The following is a 12,703-nucleotide window of genomic DNA, read 5'->3' as shown; positions in this document are numbered from 1 at the left end:
AATTAAAGAAAAATAGAAATGAATCGTTTTTTTTTTCTTTTTTAATGGGAGCCCTAGACACTTCGAAATTTTTTTTAAGTTCAAGTTATTGATCTGCCTGTTTTTGCCTCGAAACTGTTTGATTAAAGCCGCGGAATTTCTTCAATGTAATTTATATGGGCCCATAATTAATTCCAAAACATCATAAACTATGTGGATTGAGAGATGCAATTGGATAATATAAGACAATACGAAGACATTAATTTTCATTTTCCCACTTGAGAAGATACAAATAAAAAGTTGAAATCAATGTTATTGCATGAATGTTCAACTCAAAAGTGGTCCTGGTTCATTATTTTATCTTTAATTTTCTGGGCTTCGTATCTCTAAGCGAACACAATATTTCGAAAATCAAAAATTCGATTCAATTTTTAAAATTATTGATGTGGTGGAAAACCCTTTCCGCATTTCAACGCTAAAATCGGCAATTTTAACATTGATCTCTATGGGGTATCATCCAATGTATGTCCCTCAGAATGATGCTGATGATGATTATGACGTTATGGTATCCTCCTAACGCGGCGAGGACGCTTTGGGTAGTGCTCGGCAGCCTGGCGAGCCACAGTGATTTGAGTAGAGGTTCTCCCACACTACCTCCTGCTAACGCACGCATACGTGTGAGAAGTTGTGATGGGCGTTCGTCACCGAGTTCCAGTCCTTGTAGCAGGGTGCGAATTCGCGAGGTTTCGCTTTGCGAGTGTAAGTCGATAAGTCGTTTTTTCAGAGCCTCGTACTTGTTCTCTGTTGGCGGGTTAAGGATGAGATCGCTGGCCGATGCGAGAACGTCCGACTCCACAACCGAAACAACGTGATGGAATTTAGTAGTGTCCGTGGTAATGTTTGCGAGTGCGAATTGCGCCTCCACTTGGCTGAACCACAGAGTTGGATTCGCTTTCCAAAACGGAGGGGGTTTTACTGCTACGCGGGCGATTTGTGCCGCTGGTGCGGGAGAATTTTGGTCGTCAGTCTGAGGCATGGTCGAGAGGGAATATATATTATATGACGAAAATAATGCGGAATAAATACGGACGGCTTCGTTTCAAACGTTTAACTTGAGTGTTACGGCATGAAGAGAAAAATTAAAGCCTACGGTTTACGGATGCACCCGGATTGATGTGAAGACAACGCTGTGGCACCGTAGCGGTCTGTCGGTATGATGTCGAAACTTGTCGCATGTAGGAACACTGAAAAGGTCACCAGTTGTAAGTCATATTGACGACTCCAAGAGAATCAGAAGTATGATTACATTAAAGCGTATTTAATAATTTACAACGTGAGGATCGTTTTTGCGACCCGAGATAACAACGTGTCTCCGTCTCTGGCGTGTGTAGACAACTGATTAAAAATTAACATGCCATCGTGGAGTTGTACACTTCGTACAAGGAGGAAAAATTTGTACTGAGTATGGAAGTACACTATGGTATGGCGACGTCATCTGGCGAGTGAAATATGAACTGAGGGCGCCGGCACACCACAACGTCTATTCGAATAGACTCATTTAAGGTGACTTGATAAGCCCCTATTGTAGTGGCTATAACCTCATTCGCAGCTTGAGATGTCTGCCCTATAGCCACTTAATCTGCCCCACTCAGTTCACTGCTGAAGATGTTTGCCTTCGCTGCATTCGAATCTGAGATCTTTGCTCAATTCGGCATTCTTAGCCGAAGATGTCTGCCTTAACTCAGGCGTAGATCTCCGGGGGGAGCGAAGAGAAACAATGGGAACGACCACACCTCCTTAGAGCTGAATATTTTGAAAAAAAATTTGTCTGCCCGTAAAATACGGGACGATCAAGCGAACTCACGCAATTTGCTTCTCCCGTTTCATCATCCTGGATCCGCGCCTGTCCGCAGGATCATTTTCATTTACTTCCGCTGCATATAAATGGCACATTTAAAAATTTATACTTATTTGTTCCATTTTTATGATACTTATCTTAAAAATATAAACACAATAAAAAACACACCTTACATAATAAAACTATTAGGTAGATTATATAATTATATTAATTATCGGAGGGTTCATGGTGCATTGACCTTCGCCGCAAGAGGGTGGTCCAAGACATTGAAAAGGTTGAGAAAATACTATATAATCTGCTGTAGTTGAGACAAATCAGAATAACTAGTCTAAATCATTCTAACATAAAATATTCTTTTATTATTATCATCTATTGTAATCATATCATATATGCACAATAATTGGCTATTATGACGGATACGAACTCACATGATAGCCCGAAACAATGTCAGATCAGTTTCAGCTGGAGAAAACGCGCAATAATTTCAATCTTGAGCAGATAAATATTCAAAACATTTTGGATATATAAGTTCCATTTTTTTTTTCTCCATCGCACGTAAGTAGATCCGGATCCATCAGGCTCGTATGTCGGATTCGAAATGACTGTCCTCTTTCCTTGGAGATCCCGGATCCGAATCTCTTGCTTGGAACTGGAACGAAGCTGCTGCCGGATCCACGAAAGGGTTCGGGACACCGAGAGGAGGTGAATCCGCTTTTTTGTCTTTGTCCTGAAATTAACACACAGCATATCATGTCCAGATCAATGGATAACAATTCAAAAAATTATTTGGATCAGTGATTCTTGAAAAGTGTGTCGTCGCTCCCATGGGGGCGGGGGCATCGGAAAATTTCGTCGAGAAAGAGGGGGGGGGGAGTAATTTATGGTTTTGTCACAAATGTGGTATTTTCTTATTTTGCACCCCTTAACTATCCAAATCCAATTTCCTCTTGTGTGACAACTCCATTATTCAAATTCCTCTGCACGATAGGACTCAAGATATCTGAATGATCTGTTCAGGGCCAAATTGCGGCGGCTCACCAAAGACTGACCAACAGTCGCCAAGTGCGTGGATGGGCAGCACCTTCTAGAGATAGAATGCCTCTGCGCTGTTTGTCATAAACGTCATTCAGACATGTTGAAACACAGCCTCCTATTTCGTTTCTTCTTATTGTGGCATAGAATCTTCCTGATTTGCTCACGAATACATATATATATATATATATATATATATAAGGAAAGTGCCCCAAAAGATGACGTCATCAAAAATGTATGAAACAGTTCAAGTTTCCTTTACAGTAAAAACCTCTTTTTCACTGTATACATTTATGATATCAAGGTACAAATTTTTTAACAGAAGAACCTCTCTTTTGCAGACACCGGAGGAACAAAAAAAAGAGGGTTGACCAGCGGTTTGAAATGCATACTTTTATTATGCAAGGGGAAGTTTTATTTGGTCGTAAAAGGGGGGGAGTGTGACCGCATGGCTCCCACAACCTGAAGAAGGGCCCCTAGGCTGGGATCTGTTGTGGGCCTCATGGTCACTTTTCACGGGCCCTTTTAAAGTTAATTTATAGCGTGAAAAAGTAAAAAATGATGAGAATTGTCCCGGGTCCCATTGCTAGAGCTCTGTCAGCCCCACCCTCGTGGGGACCCATGGGTGACCGCATCTGAGGCTGGTGCCCGTTATGAGGGCTTTTACTGTACATTCATCTCCAGCAGAAACACATAAAAACAAAAACAAATTAGCAGCGGAATGCAATTATTATAGCCGCAAAAAATTATTGGCAGTGATAACGAGCTTCTTGGTGATTTATCTCTTTAAAAGAAAACTTCTTTTCACTTTCTTTTTCTTTTTTCCCCCTCCAACTTCTTTGTTTCTAGAAACTAGTTATTTGTCTTTCTCTTTCTTTTTGCTGTACTTGATCTAGAACCCTTTAATGCCGTATATAAAGGCGCGTCTTAACTTGTTCTAGGAAGCCTAGAAATACTTGCGGGCTCATCACCAAGATTGGTGAGCCCGGTAATGACCAGCGATGATTCGGAAATCGTGAAAAATTTTTTTTTTTAATTTCACTTACACTTCAGAAAGACTAGAATGTAAAGTAGGCTCCCTAGTACCAATATTAAAAACGGAAAATAATAAATCGAAAACTTTCTTTGGTTTAGAACAGTGATTCCCAACTTGGGCGTTAACGCCCCCTTGGGGGCGATGGAATGTTCCAGGGGGACGGTAGAAGCTACGGGAATAACATAGGATCCTATGGGTTAGATTGCGTTGGGGGGCGATGGGAGAAAAAAATTTCTGAAAAGGGGGGCGATGGGACAAAAAAGGTTGGGAAACTATGGTTTAGAACAGCGGTTCTCAACCTTTTCTGACGCACGAGCTCTATTCAATGAATAATTTCTCTGGCGGAGCCCTGTTTAACTCGAAGAGCCCTTTTAAAGTATATCATTTATATGGCGGTACCCATTGGGCCTCTTTTTTGTTTGTTTATCGAATTTATTGATTTATTTTATTAATACCGGTGTCACGGAGCACCGGTTGAGAACCGCTGCTCTAGAATACTTTAAGACATTCATTTTTAAAAATATTGTTGGTACTTTGAAAATCGGAAGTGCCTTATGTCGTGATGACGAAGCTCATGTATAAAAAACTAAATTCTTCATTCAGCTTTGTTCCTTATAAACTGACCCGAAAGATCAAACTTCCAGTTCAGTAATAACAAAAGACCTCCACACAAGCAGACGACAGGTAAGATCGTAAAAAATGAATTTTTCCGCACTCTACTTTATAGTAATGTGCTGCCATCTAATGTCAAATTTAAAAGTGACTCATGTGGTGATAATGAAGTTTAAAATAAAAAAACTATATTTTTTTATTCCGCTGAGCTCCTTATAAACAAAGCTCATAAACTGAACTGGAAATTCAAACTGAAAGTTCGGTTATTTTATTTGAGCATAAGGAGACGTCCAAAACGAAGTACCTCTTAATGAGCAGACGACAGACGGTTTGTTCGGTTCCCTACATGCTAAGCTCACAAACAGAACTGGGAGTTCGAACTTTCAGCTCAGTAATTTTCTCAGGACACAAGGAGCCGTCCAAAACAAGTAACCTGGAGAGAAGCAGACGACAGAGGTTCCGAGGCTTGCATCGAGCTTATATTACTGGAGGGAGCTTCCAGCCGCCGCGACTGCAGCCACATCAAATGCAAGGAAATCGCGTGACTCGGTGAAAACAAAGTTCCCGCCTGGCAATTTGCACATAGAAATGTACAGTTCGGTCTCTAAATATTGGGTTTTAAAGATTTAAAAAAAGGATAGAGAGAAGAACTCATCTGAAGGTGAAAAAATATTAAGGTATTCATTTCATTACTACTGGAAACATTTCTTTCATCAATTCTTGAATTTTCATTCATGAATTCTGGATTCTCCTCCATTAATTCTGGAATTTTTTCCTTCATTATTTCTTGAATTTTTTCCTTCATTATTTCTTGAATTTTTTCCTTCATTATTTCTTGAATTTTCATTCATTATTTCTTGAATTTTCATTCATTAATTCTGGAATTGTTTCCTTTATTAATTATTTCTTTTATTACTTCTGGAGTAATTGCTTTCATCAATTCTGGATTTTTTTTCTTTGATTAATGCTGAAATTATTTCTTTCATTAATGCTGAAATTATTTCTTTCATTAATGCTGAAATTATTTCTTTCATTGATTCTGAAATTATATCTCAGTAATTCTGGAATTATTTCTTTCATTGATTCTGAAATTATATCTCAGTAATTCTGGAATTGTCTCTTTCATTAAATTTGGAATTGTCTCTTTTTCATTAAATTTGGAATTATCTCTTTTTCATTAATTTTGGAATTATCTTTCATAAATTTTATTATTCATTAATTCTTTCATCAATTTTGAAATTTTCACTTTTATCAATGCTGAAATTATCTCATCGATGCTGAAATTATTTTTTCATGTTCTCAGCACTGCCAAGGCAGAGACCGCTGATATCATACTCTCTCCAGTAATATAAGCTCGATGGAGGCTTGATTGGTATACTGTTGGTGCTGCCATCTAATCTCGAAATTTCAGGCAACTCGTGCGATGATGAAAAGAGAGAGAGAGAGTTCTTTTTGTTATTTTTTGGCATAAAATTTTTTTATGAGACGAAAATTTTGATAACAAAATTCGTACATTTGCGACAATCGACTTTATGTGGAAAAAAATAATTATTTCTTTCCACAAAAACATTCGGACAATACGGATGATCGAACAAATAAGTGAAAATACGAATTATGTGGACTTCAGATAGGGTTACCAGATTCAAAACTGAAAAGGGAGGACACCTGGTGCGAACGTGGAGTGCGAGCAGCAGTGCCGTCTTAACGAATGCTTCCCCCACCCCGGGCCGTGCCCGAAGGGCCTCAAGAGAAGAGGTGCCTCAGAAAAACGAGACGTAGTTGAATTTTTCAGATAGGGCCTCGAAATAATCCCTTCGCTCGGGGCCCATGATGCTCCTAAGACGATCCTGCCTGTCATCCGCACACTTGTGAGGGTCATGGAATTCCAGTACTTGATTCCTTTACTTCTATTAATTTACATTAATTAAACAAAAATAGCAATAAAAAAGTTCGAAAAATGATTAAAGTTATCGAATTGCAACGTATATTTGACAAAGAGATGATGAAGGGCTTTAAAAGTATGACAAACATTTATGCCTGTTCAATACGGTTCGAGCCACAATACGGCAGGTGTGACCACGCTAATTATTATTAATAATTGATGAATTTTGTAAAATTAATTTAAATGCCATTCCCTCTCAATGGATAGTGTTCGATTACGATCTAGACCAGCGGTTCTCAACCTTTTTTGACTCGCGGGGCCCTTTCCGGTACATAGTTTTTACATCGGAGCTTCATTTGACTCGAGGAGCCTTTTCTGTATATAATTTTTATGGCGGAACTCCGTAGGCCTCTTTTTTTATTTATCTGTCAAATTTACATATTCATTTTCCTTGAGTCGCCGCGGAGCCCCTGGGAAGTGCACACGGAGTCCCAAGGGCTCCGCGGAGTACCGGTTGAGAACCGCTGGTTTAGAATGTAGCTTATGTAGAATAACAACAGCAAATGCGTTGCCATCATATTCGCCATTACCGAGCACTGTGGAGTCAACTTTATCGCTTGATGAGCCCGCCCCCTAATCTTTAGACGCTATAACGTGCTATAAGGCGACTTGATAAGGACCCTTATTATATAGTGGCTATAACATGATCACGTGTTGTTTGAACGACGTCACTCTAATGCTCTAGGGTTGCGGGATTTTTTTAATTCACTGTTGGCCTCCATCGGCGTTCAAACTATCAATTCTTACATTTCTTTCTTTAGTGGCCCATATAAAAATTTCGCCGGATTTATTTATATTTTTGTGCGCATTCAAGCAACACCACCTATAAAACATAGTTATATATTAGTTATATGTTCTATAGGTGGTGTTGATTCAAGTGAGTAGAAAAACAATGGTAATTTTTTAAAAACTTTCTGAAGACGTCACCTTGGGGGTCCTTTCCTTGTGAGTGTGTTTTAAGATTTAGGTGCTACATATAAAATTTGTATTACCCTACATATGAAATCCTTAAGTGTAGTACATTTTATCATCAAGGGACTCTGATTTGATAAACCCTCGTACTTACCAGCGGTACTTTGTAAGAAACTGACGGATATATCTCGCAATATTTCACTGGACTGTACTTGTATGGGTAATTCCTCCGGGACGACGACGATGATGAGCATCTATCCGTTTCCGGCCTGCAAAATTTTAAGAGTTATATGTGTATAAATTTTTGAAAGTAAACGTGTCTCTCTTAAGGTAGGGACCCTCAGAAAAATCACTTTGGCTGATAGCCCCAAGTTGCTCTTAAGACCGGCCCTGCAGCCAAGGATAAAAACTAGCTTCTTTTTTTGGTTTTGGCTTATACATGGTGTTTGGAAAGACTCTCTAACTTTGAATCCGAGGCAGAAAGATGAAACAAGTAGGCCATTGCAGTTCGTGAATGAAATGAGCAGGCCGGAAATTTCAGTAAAGCGGGATTTGTGTAAATAGTTACAGCTTTTTCTGGTAGATGGCACCACGGTCTCTGCCCGATACTCTCGTGCGCTGCATTCAGGTGGGGGGAGGGAATCACCGAACCCACCCTTCAACTGCTCCTCCTGCATCACACGGAGGCGCTAAAATAAGTGCTTGCCCCGACTGACAAAAGTATCTAGTTGCGGCGCTGGTGAAGTGGTTTTTTTCCTGACGCGATTCGGATAGCGTTGCGTTGTCTAGCAATGATGCGAGTGAAGAGTGGAGTTTAAGACCACTTTCCTACAATGGATGCGCATGCGTCTCAGATGAACTCTTCAAGCAGATACAACGTTTGAGGGCTCTCACAGTAAACTAGGGGTTTTCAACAGACACGGCGGACCAAATCGAAACGTTCACGAAGCCCACGGGCCATCAACGTGGTTCGAACCTGGCACGGTCATTATTGCTGGGGGTACGATGATGATGTCAATTCATATGTACATTAGATCAGTCGATGCCACCTTTGACGCTGGGCTGGCTCCCCGTATCTCCGCCCATTAATTCTAGAATTAATCGTTTTTCAATGTTTTCAACCATTCTCTGAAAATGATCGGCGAGCCGCGGCAAAAAAGCTCGGAGAGCCAAAGGTAGCCCGCGTACCATATGCTTTGAAGACCCCGCTGTAAGACATGACCTTCAAATAACCCCATAGAAAGAAGTCGTGAAATAAATAGGATTGGTGTTGCCATCTAAATTAGCTAAAGTTATATATGCATATATAAAACTTATTTTTTAAAACCAGTGTATTTCCGGCGTGCCCATGAAACGTAGCCACTCATTTCATGTTTCTATTTATCACTGTTAAGCCTAAGCATTACACTATAAAAATTTGATAAAGTATCTTTTACAAAACTTGGAAAAAAATAACAACAACCTATAGGCCTGTTGGTTACATCCGCTCGAATGTAAACGATGCACTTATTGGTTGCATTTTCCAAGTTTCATGAAAGAACTTTTCTAAAACTTGTATGTGTAATCACGACCTTACCATTAGGACGTCCTTTCTGAAACACCCCGTACACGTCCCAGAGGTTTTTTTTCTTCTTCTTTGGTGGAAATTACAGCCTACTCTAATAGTGAACAGTGCCGTCTTAACGCATGGGGCCCACCCCGGCACGGCCCGGGGGCCTCAAGAGAAAAGAGGGCCCTCAGAAAAATGAAAAGTGTATTTGAGTTTTTAGAGAATTTGCCAGGTAGGGCCTCAGAAAAATCACTTAGCCCGGGGGCCCATGATGCTCTTAAGACGGCCCTGATAGTGAATGGTTCTTTACCATATATATAATATGAAGGTTCAAATTTATTAAAGTAAAACCCTCTCATTTGCGGACACTGGTGGGACAAAAAAATTCCATAAAAGAGGAAAGAGGGGAAGGAGGGGACCGTTAAGGGGTCATTCAAGTATTACGTCAGCATCGAGGGGGAAGGGGTTTTGGATTTTCTGAAGTTTGGATGACAGGGGGGGGGGGGTTGAAGGTTGCTTATGTCATCAACCACCCCTTTTTGAAGATATGAAATATTCTAAGCTGCTGACGAAATTTTGCTGACGGGGGGAGGGGGAGGGAGGTAAAAAATGGCTGAAAATCCGCTTACGTAATACTTGAATGGCCCCTAATCAGGGGTTTAACATGCATACTTTTATTATACGAGGAAAATCATAATTTGACCATAGAAGAGGGGTGTCCGTTAAGAGTATTTCGGATTGAGATAGAGGGTAGCCTGTTTAGCACATAGCAGCTTATTTATTCATAGGGTGTCTTGTAGGTACTAATGCGGCTTTTATCTCAGCAACCGTCTGTCTTAAAGCTTTAGTTTCAATTTAAAAAATGCTCAAAAGGCATTCAAAAATTAGCGTGTACCAGTATTGACACTGAAAATACAGTGTGTAACAAAATAAAAAAAAAATCTAAATTTCTATCGGTTCCTCCCCTCTCCCCGCCCACATCCTCTAACTTCCAGTTAGAAAGTTGTTGCCCTGTATCTCCACAGGCCAACAAAATAAATTCAAAGGTTTTTTTTTAAAATGCAAAATCCGCTGAGATATTCGAATTCAAAAATCGGAGAAGAGTTGGGAAAGGGCAGCATAAAAATGAGGGACAGGAGCGTTAATCTTTATTTTTTTGCCGTTCTTTCTTTCATAACTTTTCTCCGATTTTCGAATTCAAATATCTCAGTGAATATTGCACTCAGAAACATGGAAATTTTTTTTTCTTTTGTCATCAGGAGATACAGACCAACAACTTTCTAATTGGAAGTTGATGGACAAAGGAACCGTATAGGAATTTGGAATGAGAAAATCTCGTTTTAACGAACACTTTTTTAATCCCCCAATTATGTTTACATGGGAACAATGCTAGGTAACCTGGAATTCCTTTATAACGAAATTTCGTTTTAACGAAGTGATTCCTCCGGTCTCTTGGCGTTCGTTATAACGGGATTCGACTGTATTGCATGCATACTATTATGAACGCATAATATTCACTCACCATAACGCGTACATGAACAGCATCACGATCGACAGGACTCCTATCAAACAAATGACGAACTTGAGCGCTTTACTCCTCTGCAAATCGATTGCCGAATCTTGGCCTGCCGTGAAAAAAGATTAAAAAGGCTCGTGAAACACCTACACCAACAGACTTGACCTCAGCGATTGTCTATTGACCAGGGGTTCTTAGCCTTTTGTGTTCATTGGACCCTTCGTGCGAATAAGAAGGCATATGGTGAAGACTACGGACCCTTTACAGAATAATATCCAGTACATAATGATGTAAAAAACATAAGTTAATTGCTTTGCTTTTTCTCATTCAAGATTACAGAAACCCCTCTCCTCTCACCGCAAACTTTTCAAGGACCCCCAAGATTTCCGCAGAACCCCTGGTTAAGAACAACTGCTATAGACCAGGGATTCTCAACTTTTAGAAGACCACGGCCCGGTTTCATTTATTTTTGTAAGTAGAAGATCCGGTAACACACGGCTAACGGCGAATGAATGGGGGGGGGGGGGGATTGAGCGACCAATCACTCGCTGCCCGGTATGAATGATGTCAGTACCCGGTACGCTTATAAATAATCCCTACATTTCTAGCTACATTGTAGAAATTTAGCGCATCGTGATTGGCCGAAATGAGTGATGAACCATTACGTCACTCATGGTGAAATTTTTGCTGGCGACGTTTAACAATGGATACATTTAATTCTGCCTGAGTCCGATATCCACCGTTGGAATATAGTACGGGATTCCCATATCGAAGGTTGTGTGTTCGATTCGGTCTGAAACCCATCCAATTTTTTTCCTCCATCTTTGCTGCCATTTACTGATTTACTAAAAAGCGTTTCCATTTTTGTTTCTGATTTAATCAAATGCGGTTCACGTGCATCGAGAAGACAATAATAACGGCTCGCGAAGCTTGGTCCAGCTATCATTTACTGATTCAATAAAAAATGCTTTCAGTTTTCGTTAAGCCAGGTTTTCCTAGGTGCAGGTTTCTACAGCGCGTGCAGCGTGAAAACGCTGATTGGTAAAAAAAACCTGAATTTCCGGTTTTTAACCAATCAGCGTTTTCACGCTGCATACGGCGCAAAAGTTCTACTCCTAGGAAAACACGGCTTTAATGAACTTTGAAATTCACTTTCACCCAAAACTCCGCCTCTCGTGACGTCTTGCTAGCTTTTTTGCTCGCAGTAACCAATCACCGGCGTGATATTGCTTCCTGTATTACTAAGAAAGTAGGGATTGTAATTACGCGCTCGGTACTGGCTCGGCGGTTGAGAAACACTGCTATAGACAGTCTATGCAATAAATGATGGCGTATGCTGGGGGGGGGGTTCGGGGGGTGTGGGCTCTGTTCGATGGCGGGTTCGGTTCTTTCCAGCGCGCCTCCAATACGTTAGAAGTTCCTATGGAATCTTAACGTGGAGGCGCGTCTGGTTTTTATGCTATAGACAGTCGTGCAATAAATCGTGTTATGCAATTTCTCATATCTTTCATCTCGGATGGGCAATTCTTTTTTTGCATCCGAGATGAGTTTCGCATTTAATAAGTGCTCTTTTAATGTGCCGCGGCCCACTTAAGTGTTCTGGAACTGCGCCACAGTCATCTGTAAATATGCCTCAGGCCACTAAAGTGGTCTGGGAATGATGCGCTAGTCATTCAAGCGATCTAGAAATGTTCCGCGGGTCACTCTAGTAACATGGAAATGTCCCGTGGGTCATTCTAGTGATCTGGAAATGTCCCGAAGGACACTTAAGTCTTCTGTAACTGTGCCGCGGTCATACGTAAATAATAACTTGGGTCACTTAAGTAATCTGGATGTGTCCTGCAGGACAGGGCCGTCTTAACAGCATCATGGGCCCCCGGGCCAATAGGTATTTCTGAGGCCCTACCTGGAAAATTCTCGAAAATTTCAATTAGTTCACATTTTTGTGAGGTCCCTCTTCTCTTGAGGCCCCCCGGACCGTGCCCGGGTGGGCCTATGCGTTAAAACGGCACTGCTGCAGGACACTTAAGAGATCTTTGGATGTTTTGGATGTACCGAGGGTCACTTAAGTAATCTGTGTTTTTGCGGGCCACTAAAGTAGGCCTACTATGGAACTGTGCCACGGTCACACGTAAATAATGCCTTGGGTCACTTATCTTTAAATTTGTTCATTTTTCTCAAGTTATGGGTCACATCAGATGATGGAAAGGACTACATTTGTCCCGCGGACCATGGATTGAACATGTATGGTCTATAAACATTCGCGC

Source organism: Pholcus phalangioides, unplaced genomic scaffold (genome assembly GCF_987345545.1).
Source record: "Pholcus phalangioides strain wild (caught in Gottingen) unplaced genomic scaffold, Ppha-v1.0 ptg000010l_1, whole genome shotgun sequence".
NCBI lineage: Eukaryota > Metazoa > Arthropoda > Arachnida > Araneae > Pholcidae > Pholcus > Pholcus phalangioides.
The sequence above is the reverse complement of the archived record's forward strand: the minus strand, read 5'-3'. Positions refer to the sequence as shown.